At 38.4% G+C, this 18,786-nt stretch overlaps 1 protein-coding gene across 1 annotated transcript in view; it reads right to left on the reverse strand.

Annotated features, from left to right (window-relative positions):
- ESR1 (estrogen receptor 1) overlaps positions 1-18,545 on the reverse strand; it is a 180,218-nt gene extending 161,673 nt beyond the window's left edge. Inside the window, 1 exon segment of the mRNA XM_071435510.1 lies at positions 18,425-18,545. The gene's annotated coding sequence lies outside the window, so the exon portion shown is untranslated.
- Between the last annotated feature and the right edge of the window lie 241 nt (positions 18,546-18,786).

Genomic DNA, 18,786 nt, shown 5'->3' on the forward strand with positions numbered 1-18,786 from the left:
CTCTCTCAGGCACCAGACACGTGCTCCAGACCCTTCACCAGCTCCGTTGTCCTTCTCTGGACTCTCTCCAGCACTTCAGTATCTTCCTTGTACTGAGGGGCCCAGCAACCACACCAGTGCCACGTACAGGGGGACAATCATTGTCCTGGTCCTGCTGGCCAGGATGCCATTGGCCTTTCTGACACCTGGGCACAGCTGGCTCATGTTCAGCTGCTGTTGACCAGCACTCCTGGTCCTTTTCTGCCTGGCAGTTTCCACTCTGCACCCAGGCTGTAGCACTGCAGGGGGTGGCACTTGGTAGTGAACTGCTTAAATAGACATGCATTGAATGAGCCATTTGACAAATATTGCATTTCAATACTCCACTTATTTTTTAAAATACAGTCTAGTATATATCTCTCAGTTTATAAAGTTTCTGCTGAAAGTATATTTGGGACAACCACTAATATGTTGATCTGCCCTGGTAGTACATTTTGATTTCCTAAAAAAGTCAATTCATCGATAGTTAAAGAACACTATTTAAAGCAGTGTGCAGAACAGTTTTATCAATTTAAATTGCTAGAAACATGTATCTCTATTTTACCTTCTTGGCAGGTAGCTTAATTCTTGAGCCAGGAGAAACCAAGTCAATATTTTCAAGCTGTGAGCTCACTTACATGTCAGAGTAGGACTACATTAAACCAATTTTCTGAGATTGTCTCTGTATATTAATAGAATACTTAATAAGAGAAGTAGCAGGGCCAGCAAATTATTCCACATCCATGGATAAACTCAGTATTTGGACCCTTTTTTATTCACAATACTAATACATCCTCAAAATAGTTTTCTTCGCCACCCCCCAAAAATTTAATTTGGACTGCTATCACCAAGTTTCCATATGTTCTAAAGGGACAGTTTGCCATAAAGTTCGTGGGAATTTTTAGTATAAATAAACAGAAATAGACTAATAATATTTTTATTCTTCCTTATGCCTTCAGTTTAGAGCAAAAATTTATGTTTTAGTCTTAATTATTCCTGCAAACAGGAATAATTACTTTAATTCCTTTAACTTCTTTAATTCCTCTTGTGTATAACTAATTCACAGGCACTTGAACAAAGTGTAGTAATCCCAGTGCTACAATTGCACTGGGATTTAAGAGCCTAAAGAAAATCCTTTGTAACAGACAGTCACCCCAATTCACCACACGCATCTTTGCAAATTTACAAGTGTGTGGTAACACACCTGATCTCAACACTCACATACATACCTTGCTCACAAACCATTCTCCTGGCAAACGTCATCCTCTGGCAAGATATTTCAACTCCTTTAGTGACCTTCTATGATTGAAGATTCCAAGTGTGATTTAAAAAGATCATATTCCCAACAACCAGGAAAAAATAGTTTCCAGCATGTTCTGATGTAATAATAAAACATAACCCTCCTACCTCAGTGATTATTGCTTCTGCTGAAGACTTTTTTCTCCCTAGCAGATACAACATTTCTATTTCCCTAATAGAAATACAGACACTGAAAGACTAATTTTGTGCTTTAATGGGAGAATGAAAATAAGAGATGTTTCTTAAACTGTTTACATACATGATGAGACTTCACATATAGAAGACAGTAGCCAGTTTTATGCAGTCCCTATTTCTCCTAAGGGAAATTAAAAAAAAAAAGAAAAAGGGAGAAATGTCAGGTTACACAGCATTATCCACTGCATGGTGTGTCAGCCATCAGTATGTCACAACTACTATTCTACAACTATTCTACCAAATTGTTAAAGACTAGAGATATACATTTATTTTTGACCTTTTTTTTAATAATGCTACCAGGCTCTTTTTCAGTTTAAACAAAGTAAAAATATGCGTATCGTATGCAATGTTTGAAATGTAATTAACTGTGGGTTATCTTGATGCAATGCAATTTGACCAAATATTTTGCTATAGTAACTTATATAAATTCAATCTATTTAATAGAAAAGGACCTTTATTTCAGTCACTTAACATTAGTAGTTAATTTAGAGTATATACAATTAGAATTGAGGCTTTAATGCAGGACTAAAAATGTAATTTCAGAAAAATATTGTCAGAAGTGTACGCACCAAACAAGTACATGTTTAAGCACCTGGTCAGGGTCAATAACATCACAACTTTTACAGAAAATTTGGCACAGATTTATTCAAAACAGATATCCTTGTGATAAACTTAGGTTCTTGCTTGATCGTCAGCAATCAAATATATTACTTAGGCCTCATATTTCCCACATGCCATTCAAAAGCATCCTCATTGCCATCATTACCACCATCTGTTCAAGAAAGTTCAGGATTTATATGAACATATTAAGTCTTAGAAACATAATATTAGAAATGGTTTTAAATAAATTAGTTTCAAAAGGTTAAACAAATTAATTTTCTTGCTATGACTGTTGAGCATTAAGAGAGACAAAGTACATTCAAGCCAGTAAGGAGATTCCTTTTCCTCACAATACTCTGCAGCAGCCTCAAGAGTACCCAGAAGATCTCTATGCACATTTCTTTTGCCCAACCCCAAGATCCTTAGGGCCTAGTAGAAAATCAGAAATTTGTATTGGTTTGAGCAGAGGTACCAAAGAAGGTGAATCTGCATGATTTACACTGCCTGGGTTTCACTTCTGAAGTGTCCAGTGAGAGAGTATTCCTTTTTCCTTTAAGTGCCAAAACTTTAATTCAAACCAGTTTTAGTTCAAAACTTTCCCTAACACTAAGCTGATGTTTCAGGAAAGAAAGGCCTATTTGCCTTATCAAATCTAGAAATCACCTTACCACTAATGGACAAATCCCCAAGGCTTACCCAATTAGCCACTAGGCACTTAGTGATTTTTTCAGTAGTTCAGAATCTGAGTACACATTCAGGCACAGATTAAATAGGTCTCATTTTCATACAGTTATAAACATACAATCCATGGACAAGACACAGGAAAGAAAGTCTGTAAAGCTGAGCAAGCCAAATCTTACTCTGGAAATAAGTATTACAGAACAAAATTAGGGTTTCATTAATATTTACAGAATATATGATTTAACAGGGAATTCCTCCATTTCTAAAAAGCATAAAAAAAGAAAATAGAGAATGTGTTGATTAAAAACCTGCATACCATTGCAGGAAAAGAGACCAGTTTAAAATTGTAGATAATGATCCACCTTCATTGACTTCTCTACTATCTTTGTGTGTGTCTGTCTTTCTAATATTAGGAACTGTCTGAAGTCATGCAACTCAAATCTGCATTGTTGAACTCCTGCCAAAAACAGATGTTGTCATTATGAGTGACAGACTAGCAATATATTGAGGTCTCAGCTTACTCAATACCTCCAGGTTAATATGGGACTATTTATTATGACTAAAGTACATAGAAGTTTTTTTGTTATTATAACAAAATATTGTGAACAACTATGTTTTTCCTCTAATTTTTGAACAAGAAAGGAGAAAAAAGAAAAAAAAGCCATCTGTTCCTAACAATCAAATAGAGGAAATTACAGCCTAAAGGATGTAATATTTGTAAAGAGATAAGAAAATTATAAAAAGAGGTTATAAAAGATAAAATTTAAAAAATTTCAACTACAGTAGGCATTGGAATTCACAGTTAAACTACAGGAATAGTAACCAACACAAGCCACCAATTGGTTAAGGGAAAACAAAAACACAAGTATTTTTCAGCTGAAACTCAACGATCACAATTCATTACCTGTCCTTTAACACTAGTAGCATATTTTAATCACAGATTTGTTCTAATTTTGTAGCTAATTCTTAAAAAAAAGGCTTAGTAAAGTCAAGGGAAAACAGACCTGTACAATTATTTCTTTTTATGATTCAGTGTGGGATGGAGTAGAACAAAGAAAGAGGAAAGATCAAGAAAATGCAAAAGGTATGGACTACACATTTAGTTGGAGGAATTTAGTGAAAAGTATCATCTCTTCTCTCTTCTGCCCTCACTCTTCCAACTTTTCACTTAAATATGAGCACCACATGGAAATGCTGAAATGTTAAAGTACAAGAGCGGCTATCAATAGATAATCAAAATATTTTATTTCACAGAAAGGAAGTGGCTACAAAAATATTTGAAAAGGAAAAACTATCAAATATCATTAAAGAAATTTCAAAACAAAAGCTTATTTTCTAACAAAATATAAACCTTTTTAATCATTAATATAAAAATCCAGAAAGTTAATGATGTTTCATAATGCTTTTTTCATGATAAAGTTTTAACTGGAAAAAAATTGATGGGACAAGAATGAATTTTATAAATACATTTTCAGGTCGACATTGGGCTTTTTTGACATGAATTTCATCCCTCTTTAAATGTACTAACCAGCCCAGCTAACTCTAGGGACAATGTGAATGTAAATCAGGCACAGAATTAAAGCATTTAATACTGCATGCACACTATTCCAAGAACAATGTTAACCTGGAACAATGTGCAGCAAGATGATCCTTGCAGAAGCTGCCCATGTTGCAGATTTAGAAAGTAAACTCAAATTACACCAGAAAAGCAACAGCACATTAATAGGAAAGCTCATTTGACTCACATTGTCTATATAGGAAAAGGAAACTGTCACTAGCTATTAATGTCAACAGTTAGGTCAAAAGGAATTTTTAATACTGTTGTCATTATTTAACTTAGCCTCAACAGGATCAATATTTAGAGGGCACAATCTGTTTAAAATGAAAAATAGCTTGAGGTTCCAAAATAATATGATGAAGATAAATACAACAACAAACGGCACAACTTCAAGCACATAGCATAATCACCAGCACCTAGCAGAAAAAACATTGGATCTAAATATTTTGATTGTCATGGAACTATAAGCACTTTTAAACATTGATTTACCTGTTTATGGGTTGTACAGGAGCTCCCAAACTCTTACTTCTTTCCCAGCATTAATGGGAAGTGCTGCCAGCTCTTCTGGCCTTAGACCCAGGGCAGGATGGGTGCAGCAGCCAGGGAAACCAGCAGGATGGACACCTCACCAGCCCGGGCACTTTCCCTCTTCCTGGGGAGGCTGAGCTCCATAGCAACCTGTGCCTCCTTCCATTGGCATGAGGCATGTACTGCCTCTTCCACTTCAGATCCACATCCTTTTCCAGACCTATTACTTTTATGTGCCAGAAGTCAGGTGTTAAAGGAGAAGAGAGGGTCTGTAGACAGGGAACAGTAAAAGGATTAATGGAAAAAAGATGTTGTGCCTGAGTTTTCAACAGAGGAACAGAGAAAACTCTGAAAAAGGAAAGCTCGCTGTTCTGCTTCCAAAACTTTGATTCATATTCACTAAATCGGAATTTTACCAGCTGAGAAATTTCTGCTGCCTCTCACTGCTTGCTTATGTCCTGTTCAAAAGGAAGGGATGAGCTGTGACACACACTTGCATCCATGAGTGCAGTACACAGGTTAATCTGTGATTTGCCAAGCAAAACAGCCGCCACCCTACTCCTGAACACAGAGACTCCTGTGACTTCTGTAAGGAAAAATAGGAAATACATTCTATCACTCAGAAACCCAGCTGTGGCTGGTCCTAAGTAGGTTGAGGAAACCAATGCACATAGATAGCCAGAAACCAGCAAACATTCACATTTGTGAATGTTCAGACAGCACAGTGCTGCTAGTTTAATATGCACCATATCTGATTCCCAGTTAGGCAACCAAAAAGACCTCTCAGTCTTGGCCTGCATCTTCCACAGGCCAAGCACTCTATGCCTTAAGTATGAAATAGTATCTGAAACCTTCAGGACACAGGTGAGAAAAACTAAGCACAAGAGTTCAAGTTTCTCTGTTGACATTTCAAGGTTGCAGACCAAGCTCGTAAAAGTATTCTCTTGGTGCTTGAGTCAAACCCTATTTGTAATGATTAGATTTGGAGGGTACATTGGCAGTGGAATGTGCCATGAGATGCTTCTGTCACATCTTTTCTCTTGATAGACTGAAGCTACCAAAGTAATTCAATCATTTTCCCCTTTGAAGACTGGGCAAAATTAATTACCAGCAACTGAGCCTTACACATCCACACCTTAGCGGATGGCTCTCAAGAAAGCAGATTTCCAGCTGGATGCCAGGGACGTGCCATTGCAGCAGCCCTCACCCATGAGTCCCTGTGGAAACAGTGCTGGAGAGCAAACCCTGTGCTCCACATTCAGGGAAATCCAGGCCATCAGGCAGTAGATAGGGCAGGCCATGCTGGGTCAGACAACAGCCCAGTAGCAAGTTTCCAACACAGCTATAAGCAGGTGGCTTGGAGGAGCAGGTAAGCTTCCATGGCAATTCCCCCCACACTTAGCCATCTCCAGCTATTTCCATCTGTGGAGGTGGCTTCCTGAGCCAGATGCAGCTTCCAAAAACCAGAATACATGTATGATTCTGGGAAAGGTTATTCAAGTCACAGGAACCCAAGTACTCCTCTCTTAGCTCTGGCTTAAGATGCTGTATTTTCAGTAAACACTCTTGAGAAAAATCTACAAAAAGCCTAAACTGAACAGAGAAACCAGAAAGATTACTAAAACAAGGATCTTCTGTCCTGTTCTAAATCCTCTTTTGCAGAACACTTTGGCAGAAACTATCAGTAAATTCACCCTTAAAAGCACTCTATATTTAAATACATATTTAAAACTTTTTTAATTAAAAATGAAGGAAAAAAATCTGGCACACTTCTGTTTAGAAAACAGGATATAAGAAAATTAGTGCTTTTAGTTTTTAACATAACTTTTAAAAAAATAAATAAAAAGGGCAAAAAATATTACCACCTTCTTGTTTTCAGATTCCCTAAAAATATCAAAGAACAATTATTTTGAGACTTCAAACAAATAAAAAGGAACATACTGACAAATTTACAAGGACCTCCAAACTGATTTCTAAATTTGTGGGACTGGTATTCTTTAACTGGCATGAAGAAATGAATGCTTCTTTAACACAGAAGCCAAGAACATTCCTTGAATCTTGTACCCTAAGAGGTCACTGCTGATGGAAAATGAAAAAATCTTTGTTCTTTATTTGGAGTTCTCTGAAATAAAGGTGAATTGGAGGGGGAAAAACAATGCATTAAGCTTATTAAATACTAATAAGTTAATTCACACTGCATGAACATAATAGCCACCTTGCTCAGAGTTTGTTATGCATTTCTATCCATGCAGCCATCCCACCAGGCTGCTGAGGGATAAACTGATCCAAGGAAGTCCAACTCAGGCAAACTTACTCAATCAACAGCACCACTGACAAACTTACTTTCACAGGACTCTGTCAGAGAGAGTGAATCCTTTAATGGCACTTCACTTAAACCATAAAGCTTCCCTTTCACATAAATCTTCCCGAGATTCAGTTACCTGTTTTTCACCACTAACCCTGCACAAAATTGCCTGAAGGCTTCTCAGAAACATGGGCAAGTGAGCTCTGCAAGAGGGCTAAGAGTGCAGCCAGAAGTTCAGTGAGAGAAAGAGAGAGGAAAATAAAGGATAAAGCAAGAAGCCCGGCTGATGTAGAGCCCTAACTAGCCAGCCTTGCTGCTCCCTGGCTGCCTTGTGTGACCTTACCTGTTAGAGTTCAGGCAGACTGCAGCTACTTGGACATAATCTCAGAGGTTCTGGCTTCTTTATCTGGACAAATTATTACTTCACATATGAGTAAGGTTTCTAGTCTTATGATCTAACTCACACAGAATTCAGAAATACTGTCTTTGCAATCTTAATTAGTGCAGTAGTAATAGGTTCTTTCTCCAATACTGCCATATTTCTATGTCAGAGGGGTCAAAGAAAACCAAGATGTGTGCACCTCAGCAAGCACTGTTAGGTGATGTAATTCTGTCCTTATGCCCTCCTGTTTTCATCTCCTTCAAGAATATCTTGCTTTAAAACAAAATCCTCAGTCTTCCATGTTTCCAATCTTTGGTTGTTTGTCTCCCAAAATTGTCATTCCACATGACTGCTAATCCTATATATCCAAAAGTCCTCTCTTGTTTCAGGAAAGTTATGCACTAGGGTTTCTGGTGGGTTTGGTTTGGGGGATTTTATTTTTACCTTTTGGGCAAAATTTTATAACTGATCAGTGCATTTGTGAAGAATAGATGCTCACCTTTAAGAGAAGGGGAACATAATGCAATCATATGACTTTGTCCTTTTTCTAATTAACAAAGTTCCTGTATTGTGAAAATCACAATAAAAGCCTGAGGTAGCTGGCTACAAGGCATACTCTCCAAGTCTGACACTTGCCAGAAGTCCTATCTTCCTTCCAGTTCCTCCACATCTGTTCTCCACAGCCACACCTCAAGTTCATGTCCAGTTCTAAGCCACTCACCTCTAGAAAGACATTGAGGTGCTGGAGCAAGTCCTGAGAAGGGCACTGGAGCTGGTGAAAGGTGTGGAACACAAGTCTAATGAGAAGCAGCTGTGAGAACTGGGGTTATTTAACCTGGAGAAAAGGAGCCTCAGGTGAGGTCCCTACAACTGCCTGAAAGGAGATTGTGGCCAGGTGCATGGTCAGTCTGTTCTCCCAAGTGACAGGACAAGAGGAAATGGCCTCAAGTTGCATCAGGGGAGGTTTAAATTGGATATTAGGAAAAATTTCTTCATTAAAGAAGCATTGGAACAGGCTGCCCAGGGAAGTGGTGAGTCACTATCCCTGGAGATACTTTAAAAATACATAGATCTGGCCCTTAGGGATGTGGTTTAGTGGTGGATTAGAGAGTGCTGGGTTAATGATTGGACTCAAAGGTCTTTTCCTACTTAAATGATTTTATGATCCTGTCCTCATGTCAAGGAAGATAGTCCAGACCTCTTGAAACTTTGATGCCCAAACCCAGAAGTTTTGTCTTCTAATTCCTGGACTGTGCAGACAGTGACTCTGCACTTGCTTGCTGTCACATTTGGGCTAACGTCCCGGAGGCTGGACATTTCAAGACAGATCACAAAGCACCATAGTAGAGAGCTTTTCTGGATTTAATTGGGAACAAGGACTTACTCCTGCATAGGTGTGAAGCCCTCAGTGGGGAGAAAACACAAAATATGAGCTGCTTGAAAATTTACTATGTGTGCAGTACCATCCAATAAAAGAGTCTGAATGAACTTGGAGATTAAGTAAAATTTACTTTTTTTTTAAAGTAATTTCAAATTTACTTCAAGAGCTTAATTTTAATTAGTGATTCAGCTTTGAACTGCATGCAGCGAAGATGTCCCAAGCAAAGCTGAAAACCAGGCACAAGCAATAGGAAGGATTAGCTTCCTCCCCTGTGCCAAAAAAAAAATAGCAAGGGTGACACAGGAACAAGGAAGAGGAAAAGGAAGAGGAATGAAATCGATGAAAGGAATTCTGTTTACTTTAAGCTAATGGGTAAACATCTGTGAGAAATGCAACAGGATTTTAGACTAAGCTGGAAAGGGGAATGATCTGAAATAGAAAAAAACTGGTGCTTGTTCTGCACTCCTCCCTTTCCTTCCACTCTTCCCAGGAGCACTAGAAAATAGTAACAAAGAGGAAAGAATTAATTGCATGAAGAGGGAAGTGCAAAGAAGTGCAAAAAAAGTTAAGATCTCAGGGGAAAGCTTGTGGATTATTGTCAGATTTAAGAACGTTTACTTTTGCTTGCTTTCCAGGTGTAATCGCAGATGATAAAATTGATAATTAGGAAGAAAAGAACAACCTAGAGAAAAAGCAGAGTGCAGTTCTTGCATAACTGATAATGACAAAGAATTTCCAAATTCATTATTCATTGAGGATAACCCGAAACAACACCTCTTAGAGATAAAGACTTGATAGATTATACCCTAGGGCACTATTTGAGGCAGCCAAAGCAATCTTTGTCTTGTTAATCTGGCAGCAGAGCAGTTGCAAAAGACACTTGGCACTCCTTGGCACTTCACATTAAATTTCCACAGTGATCCAGGCACTTTGCAATGATCTGATCACACCAATTAATCAGAGGTGGGGAAGTAAAAATCTCGGAGTACAACATTTGCAGAGGATTTAAAGGTTGGTCATCAAACAGATTTGGATCACTTTTCAGATGTTATTACCGAAGGCCGGTGCAAAGTATCTAGGCATGCAGGTCAACTGTGGTTGAAGACACGGCTTTGTCCCATCAAATCGTGTGAAAATGTTCGAGTGACCCTGCATGATTTCTGTCACCAGCCCTACTTGAGCACCTGCTTTTAAAGAGTCCAGTATCCTGGGCAAGCTTGTTCTTCAGCTCACCCATCTGAACAGCGCGGATTCCCTACGTGTGCTTCTGGCCTTTCTGCTACATTATCCCTGGGATAATGACCCCTACCAGCACGGCAGCTAAAGCTGCAGAAACCGGGCGCATCCATCCATCCTAAAGCTCACACTGGATCTCAGCTTCCCCGAGAGCACAGGACCACGTTTTTTCCCACAACACTAGATGCTTTCATTCCCTGGCTCTGCAATTAGAAGGAAAAGCCTGCAGGAGAGCAGGAGGTAAGTGGAATTGTGCATCTGTACATAAGTGCAGACAGTTAATCCCATAGCAAATTCTGAGCATTATCTTGTAGAGGAGATCTGCCAATCTCCTAAAAAATGTATTAGTATTTAGGGAGATACTGGAAGAAAGGAGAAAAATAAGGAAATGACATTAAAAAAAAAAAAAAGAGAAAAGAAAAAATGCAAGAGGGTACTTCTGGTAATCTTCCTGTAAATTTATCTTCATTGTTAAACAATAAATGGAACAAATGCTAAAAAATTATTTACTGGCTAGCAATAGGTTTATGTGAATCAAAGAGTATTAAATTATAGAAAAGCTTGCCAGAAATCCATGTCCCTTTCCAAAAAACCAATTATCAAATTAGTGAAAGAAGTGAATTACCATGTGACAGTAAGAAGAGCACTAGATTTCATATAAAATCATATCTTAAAAATTAATTCCAGCTGGTCTGGATAGCAATGTTGCCAAATTCAGTGAAGTTATCTATAGTTACATTGCTATGACCATTTAACATTTGCAAAGAGCAGAGAATTCGATAATAATATAATAAGGTAAGTTATAAGGCATGTCTTACTTATTCACAAGACAGAAGAGACAGCATGCTTGTTTACTTATTGCATTAATGCCCTCCAACTCTATTAAAAAAAAAAAAAGTCTTTGAGCCCTGTGTCAATGGACATAAGTAAATCAAGCACTGCATGATGATGTTCCTCCTCGGACCCCATGAGCTGTGCACTAACCTCTTGACATACTAACCTCTTGCGGATAAAACTCTGTTTAATTCTCCAGTCACCTTCCATTCCTCTTTAGTTGATAGATAATTCAGGCCAGCTTGTCCATGGTTACCACTGACTCACCATGAACTCTGACAATGCTCCCAGTAGTAAACAATAGGGGAGGAAAAGAAAAAAAGGAGAAGAAGCCAAAACCAGGACAGGATCCCATACTACGTCTAGAGAGGACAGTGCGCGCTGTCAGCGCTGGCTGCACACTGCATAGGGTGCCCTGGCACGTGGAGGGGTGGGAAGAGGAGGGGCCAGCCACTGAGGTATAAGGGGAATACCTTGTGGAGAGTATATCTTTTGGGCCAGCTGAAAATCCATGCTACTGTGACCTCTTTCAGGAATTAGCTAGCCCAAGGATTGCTAAATCAAGAGGTGGACACTAAAGAGGTGCTTTCACTGCGTGGTCTGAGCTGGCTTCTCTATCTACAGCTCCAGCACTGCTCTGCTGATGAGCTGTGAGGTTTGGAGGGGAATGATTTGATCTTTTGAAATGTGTAGCAACAAACTAAAAAAATGCTGCGTGGACTTCTACAATGGGGCAATATTCTCTTAAAGGCTTTGGGACATGGAGGCATTATATGAATTTGGGGGAACTATTTTTGTCATAAAGATATTGACAAAGAAAATTTCCCATTGGAAGACCAAAAAAAAAAAAAAAAGAAAAAAACTTTAAAACAATCATACTTATGGAAAATATGCCATCTGAAGTAGCTTTTCATCTGTTTACTTTTTGTTTAGTACTTTTTGTAAAGTACCACATTACTCCTTAACCAAAAAATTCTAGGAGGATTAAAAAACAGGGAGGATTAAAACACAATTTGCACTGAAGTCTGAAGAACAACTTTGCTATTTCTTGTACCTTGAGTTCTAAATTAGAAAGCTTCCACAACCTCCATGTAATGAAGATCAATCTTCCTCTTATCTGATTGCCGAAGAATAGCCATCCTGAGCTCTGCCTTTTGTCCTGAATTTAAAAATAAACTATTTTCCACAAATTCTGTCCAAACATTCTACCTTGTGCTGTATGGCAAACCCAATCTCTTAGTCCTTTATGCTAGACAGAAAAGAAGGCTGATCCTCTGAATGATTTACTGCCCTCTCTGAGTTTTTCACTGATACAAAAATTACTTTGTATTTTTTCAAAGAATGTTTGTGTGCAACTCCTCCATGCCCATGAATGAGCTTAAGAAGTGCAGACAAATGCTTTAAAGTGCTATCTGTTTTCCAAGGTCTGAAACACAGATGTCTCTTTTTGGTAATGCTGCGTGCCATTGACCTTACTGCAGATTTGATGTCTTCCACTGGTGCACCAGACAGACATGATTTGTTAGGTAAGGGGGTTGGATTTTGTGAGGGCTTTTTTTAGAAGCTTGTTTCAACTTCCAGCCTTCATTTAAAGTTTATCCTAATGTTGTCTTACTTTTCAACAAGTAATTTATACACAAAGGTACAGACACTTGTCAGATTATAAAGGACCTTAACTAGCAAAGAAGGAAATATTAAAGTTATATCTTTTCAGTTTTCAGTCTTTCAAAATTTTTTTACTCAATTAGCATCTTTCATTTTACTGCCCTTCTTCCCTTCCTTTGTTATTGTATCCATACTTTGCAAAGAAAATTTGAAAGAACAGATTAGAACTTACCTGTATGATATGTATATCACAGCTACACCTAATTCTGAAATGCTGTCCTTTGTTTGAATAAAGCTTGCACAGAATAGAATGGTTAGGTTTTTTCCTCTTCAGTTTCTCTGATTTTTAGTATATGCTTTCTGTAACTTCTTAAATCACAATTAATGAAGGAGAGCCCATTTTCTTTCCTGTTCTGCTAAATCATAATCGTATTTCATATATTTGATTTCATTCTGTGCCACTCATAAATTGCTCAAACAGATTCCCCTATGAATATCTCCTTAAAGAAAACATGTTCAGAGGTAGGGAGATAGTATTTCTCCTCTCAGGGGGAAAAAAGTGAGTTTCAAACTCTGGTGAAAAGGCAACACTCTTGGGAAACTGCCTCGGCTCCTGGTAGCATGACAGCACTGGAACTGGTCCATTGGTGCAGACAGGTGCACAGACAAGGCAATTCTAGTGTCACATCTTCAGAGCTGAACAGAAGCAGATGCTCAGGGAACAAGTACCCATGGTATTTCTGAGTACTTATTGTGCTCCAGCTATTTCACTCTCAGAGTATTTTGTGGAATGGATCTGGTTTGTCCATTTACTGACCCTGATTTATCCATTTACTAACCATGTACATAATATTTTTGGCAAACTTATTCACAAGTCCTTGAACATATGTAAACTACCACACATATAAATTAGCCTTAACACACTTTAACATTTACTTGCTGCATGACTGTTGCATTAAAAACAAACCCATCTTCTTCTTGTTTTGAAGCTGGCTTCTGTTATCTTTCATGTACTGAAAGAAATTATAAACTGTTAACATCATGCATAACTTTGAAGATTTCTATCAAACACCCCCTAATTCATCTCTTTTTAGTGCGATGAGTCTTAAGCTTTTAAACTGTTCCCTATTTAATCTCAGTGTATGAACAAAACTCAGAAATCTGTGACTTAAGAGACACTGCTAACAAAAGTCCTCCTTGCAATTGCATAATTTTTTGTTAACAAAAATACTGTTTAAAAAAAAGATTATTCTTTTAATACTCAGACCCATGTGTTCTTCTATTTGGGGCAGATATTAATTTCTATGTTTTATATTAATTTTACATTATAGAAAGATTATAGAATATAATCAAATGCACAAACACAAGAGAAAGAATTTTTGAACTAGGCAGCAAAAGCTATTGATTGCTATATTGTCACTGATGGGTCCTCAGATGAAGAATTAATTTTATCCATTCCCAAGAAAAAAATTAAACAAATCAGAATCCAGAGAACTGTAACAGTATTAGAGTATTTAAACAGAAGGGGTGATGAAAAGATAAAAAAAGACCGTGCTAATTGGGTTTCTTTTCTCTGAAGTGAAGGCTGGGACCAGATATGACAGTGATCTTACAATAAGTAATAGAGCTCTATAAAAAGATGCTAATCAACAGCTTGCAGTGTCCACCATGAGAAAAAAAAATGCAAAAATACTAAGGCTGGATATTACAAAGAGTTATCTAACAGAGAAAAGAAATACCAAAATAGTCTAAAGAGTTCTGGAATCTGCTCCTCTGAGGGCTTTTAGTATCTTCTAGGGTGGCATGCTCGATCCTTTCCCAGTCTATGAAGATAAAAAAGCAGTCTTCTAAAATCCCTGTCAGCTCTGCACTTCTATGGTTCCTTATTGATGTGATGTAACATGTGGCTTTAATGGGACACAGCTGCCTAAAAGCATTTTATGAGTTCTGGTAGCTAGCCAAAGGAACAATATATGGACCTACAAATAACAGGAATAGGACACAAGAGCTATTGTTTGTAGTCATATGGTTTCATTTGTGTGTTACTTGGTTGGAAAAGTTAAATCTTGCCTATTCACATCTTGCTGGTTCTGTCTGTTTAAGGCATGTAAAGTGGGAAAATAACAGAATCAAAGCTCTTATTTGGAATTCAAAATTTCCAAATTGCTAAGTGCAGCTAGGGGCTATTGGCACAGAGCAAACAGAATTTGTTCTTGGGAACATGCATAATCACAACTTTGTTCCAATTAAAATATATTTTTCCATTGTTGTCTCTCCCTTCTTACCATTACAATCGCCATGACCTAATGGGAATTCAAGCTTGAGTTTAGTCGCCAAAAATACAACCATTCACCTTGTAAATTACAAAATCACACACCATCCACCTGCCTGTGGCTGAATTTGCTCTGATTTTGGGAGGTGAAGCATGTGGGCCCTCTGTTGCATCTGATAAAAGGAAGGCTCATCATTAAAGGCTTCTCATGGCAGCTCTGCCCTGGTGAGAGTGAACAAGACTGACTCCAAGCAGTAACAGAAGACAACCAAAAGACATCACACTGTGCACATCTCATTTTAGTGCCACAACTAACTAGGGAAAAGAGGTGGGTCCTAAACAGCAAATTAAATCCTTTCCATTGAGCAGACAACCAGAGACCATTCCTAAGAGGCGCCTAATTTAGGTGCTCACCTTCTCTGGGCACAAGCTGACAGCATCTGGTAAAGAATATTGGAATACATGAGGGGTTTGTTCTGTCAGGGAGCTCATTTACTGCTTATTAAGCTGGCAAAATCTTCAAACAGAAACAAACTTGCAAAAGGTTAGGTACACAAAACACTTAGTTCTTCCAAGCAGATTCAAAAGTAAAATAAAGCTATATGCACAATATAGTGCATATAGCACTATGGCAATATTGTGATGGGGAGAAAAAGCACCATATTTTAATGCACATAATTTTAATTAAATACTGATCTTTGGGTGAAAACATACCCATCAGAGTTCATGGCAGTAATTCAAATTCACGTGGAAGCTATACAGAGCCTTTAAACACCTTCAGGTCATGCCTAGAGGGGCAGTTTAGTGACTCCTGTATTCATTCCTGGGTCCTGATCCAGTATCATCCACTCTGCATGAAATATTATAATATTTTTGGACTGTCTTGTGGAGAAAAACAAGTAATTTCTCCAAGAATTAGAAGAACGTTAGAAGAACAGAGGTGTAAACTTGGGCATTCAAAGGAAAGGAACATCAAATCTTAGCCTAGTTGTTGTTATTGCTTCTATTTGTAGATTTCTATTGCTACTTTGCTGCATACACTTTAACATAGGTTTCATTTTCCTCTTGGTTCCAACAGAATAGCTCAGATTTAAAAATTATTTATTTCATAATCTGTTCTAAAATATCACGTACTGTTTAGCTCAGGGGGACCTTGTGCCAGCTAGTATAATATATTTATCAAAATCCTTTGCTACTAAAATAACTGTGACATGAACTTTCATAGACTATTCCATCCCCCTATTTTGTGCATGTGTTAGGCAAAGGGAAGCATTTTCTGGATGTAAATAAGCAAGGACAAAATTAAGGTTGCATGGGATGGGATATTTTATCTCTGGAATCCACTCATTCTGAGGTTTTGGCACTGCAGAATTGCAAAACCACTTAGAATAGGTGTTGTGTACAGTTGTTTTGGTCTGAAAAACAAAGTAGCATTCTTTCAGTTATGGACGTCGTTGTGATCCATCGATTCATGTGAATGACTGGAACCACAAAACCATCTTCTGTCCCTTCTCTTATTTTTTCCTTTCTTAGACTGGTGCCTTCTCACACCTAAGTCTTCCCATTCTGTCTTTCAGAGCTGATTTTAGTGTTTACTGCTTAGCCTTCTGATTGAAGTTCATCTTTTCATAGGCATTACAGTGGAACTTTTTTTCACTATTCCAGTCCCTCCTGCAGTTTCCCCCTGCAGGAAACACCTTCTTTGGCTATATGGCCCAGCAGCCCCATTTCTTCTGTTCAAGGCTGGTAAAATAACCTCTGGCTATGCCTCAACTCCCTTCCTCATTTTTTGCCCTAATCTTTGTCCAGTTGAACCAAACCACTAAATCCTGGTTGGTTTTACTCAGCAGAGTAACCCAAACAGTGTTTTCACTGTTCCATAGGCCCCCAGTCCCTGTGTTCTGTGGTCTTCTACAGCCAGATCCCTTGTCCTAGTCTCTTGCTTGGTCTCTGGACCAAGGTCTCCTTTGTTATTCTTTTAAATATTATAATTTTATATTATAATTTCATAAAGCATTGGCAATGAAGAGAAAGAGCCCCTGATCTTTGTGATGATGTCCAGGGCCAGCATAGCCAGCAACAGTTTGAGAACTTCAGTTACAGGAGACATCTGCTCAGCCTGAACTGTCCCAGCCTGGGCACACAGAGATAAACTATAGGGAATAAGGCTGGAAACATCCAGCAAGCACAAGCATATTGGAATTACGTGTTCTTTAAGCAGCTTACAGCTTTGCCAGATTTGGTCTGATTTCATGGAGATAAAAGCTGTCCTTTAGCCAATAGCCACTTCTCTTCCAAGTGTCAAGTCTCCACTCAGAAAACACAGATGCACTCAGGCAAGGAATGAGAGCCAAATAGGCTCAAACTTTTAAAATACCTTTGACAGCCCACACAGTATACGTGAAAAAAATCCATTAGGGTCCACATTTTCTACATTAATACAAAGCCTACACTGACTCTCCTCAGACTAATGAGATCATGAAATCATGACCTGCAGATCGAAGATCACACAACTACATTTAGAGTTCCACGAAGAGGGGATTATCTTCACTGTGCAAAACAATTTCTCTATTCTTATTTTTAAAAACCCCAAACCAGGGGAACTTTTTTTGATTAATCTTCACATTAAGCACTTCAGCACACCAGTACAAAAAGTCAGATTTCAACTCAGACAGTTATAGTTTGGCTACTTTGAAAACAAAGTCTGTAATGGGAAGTGTCAGACAACTTTAATAGGTGGGGCTGATACAGCCACCTTATCAGAGGGAAGCACACAACACAGGCAGGGAGATCAGCCATAAAATAACCTCCTTCCCGTTATTGCCCTGCAGGTCCAGTAGCTCTCACACTTCAAGCCACTTGAATTTTGGCAGCCCAGTGACTAACAGCCAGAAGCACAATTTCAAGCTGATGATAAAACACGGACCTCTCAAAACAACTCATAACGGCTTTTCCAGCTTGTCATTTTCCATGGGTGAAATGAACAGGAGTTGTACACTTGCTGCTACACTGTATGTTCCAAGTTATCAGTACTTTCTGGAAATTTCTCCAAAGGTACACCTGTAGCTGATAGTTTCCCATATAATCAATAACCCCACTGAATACAGACAAAAAGTTATTAAGCATTACCAAGGGTAAGGTTATCTCACAGGTACCTTCCCAGCCTGGTGCACAGTGTAAAACACTGCTTTGGTGCCAGTGGGTATTTCTGCAACGTGGAACTTCACAGGGAGCTGTATACTATGTATTTTACTTGGAGTACAGTAGATAAGCTGTCATTTCTGCTTTGGGAAAAGGGCATCCCACATCTTACTGATTATTGCTCCAAAAGCCAATTCTCCCAAAAGCAGGCTGAGACAGAGTGCTGCTCTCATAGTCTAGAACACAAAAATGCACAACAGGTATAACACATAAAAATCTACATTGACTTACTGTACATGTAAGTAGAGACATGCAATTAAGTCACAACAGATATAAATCAAAACAGAAACAACAAAAAAAATTAATTACCTACTTTGACAGATTCATACCTGCAGTCTTCTCATTCTAAAGGAAAGAGCCAGGAGAGAGAATATTCAAATTTCTTGTCCATTTGGGTGGCTTCTTTGCACATGTTCCTGAATTTTCAGCTATGATGAGATCCGCTCATTGGCAGTCACCAAGAGGCTGATATGACCATGAAATGAGGAAACACAGGGAATGAAAAATAAGGTACTAGCACCACCATTTGCTGAGGGCTGGGAAAACTAGCAAAAACTTTCAGAGCCCAAGTAGACCTATTTCTATAATGCTAGCTGCTTTTAAGTCACTTACCATTGCTGCTAGTGGAGATGCTTGATCAAAACATGCTTTCAGCATTAATTACTTGCCAGGAAAATCTTAATGAAATCCA

Source organism: Agelaius tricolor, unplaced genomic scaffold, assembly GCF_023055355.1.
Source record: "Agelaius tricolor isolate 1412-34295 unplaced genomic scaffold, bAgeTri1.0.p SCAF_1, whole genome shotgun sequence".
In the NCBI taxonomy this organism is placed as follows: domain Eukaryota; kingdom Metazoa; phylum Chordata; class Aves; order Passeriformes; family Icteridae; genus Agelaius; species Agelaius tricolor.